Source organism: Vigna radiata, chromosome 8 (assembly GCF_000741045.1).
Source record: "Vigna radiata var. radiata cultivar VC1973A chromosome 8, Vradiata_ver6, whole genome shotgun sequence".
Classification (NCBI taxonomy): Eukaryota; Viridiplantae; Streptophyta; class Magnoliopsida; order Fabales; family Fabaceae; genus Vigna; species Vigna radiata.
The window spans coordinates 22,229,207-22,229,759 of NC_028358.1; positions in this window are offsets into that span (position 1 = coordinate 22,229,207).

The following is a 553-nucleotide window of genomic DNA, read 5'->3' on the forward strand; positions in this document are numbered from 1 at the left end:
TTAAATATTTTCCTACTACATTCAAAATCTACAAGTTGCAGCATCATCAAAATTCATCTTCAGGTTTTACCAATACTCCTTATTGGTAACAATCTCCCCCTTTTTGATGATGATAAAAAATTCTCTTTTTAAAAGCAACTCTGGTTTACCTGCAACACATACAAGCTAATAGACAACCATAGAGTTAGCAGTACCTGTACAAGTGTAAAATATTTCTCCCCTAAAATCTCCCCTTATATTTCTTCTCCCCCTTTTTGATCATAAGCAAAAAGAATAATTTAAAAAAAATCTCCCCCTAAATATGAGCTCCCCCTCAAAAATATAATATATGCATAAAAAAGCTCATTATATTAAGAACAGAAGGGAATTACAAGAAATTCATAAAGATCAATACTAAGTACCACAAAGAAAATAACATAACAATCAAACTTAGTGGCCTAAAACCTAGAATTCAGGACTAGGGGATCCTTCAATAGGTGGGATATTTAGATGACTCTTAATGTTAGATAGGCGAACATTAATTTCATGAAATTGATCAACCACTTAATCTAAA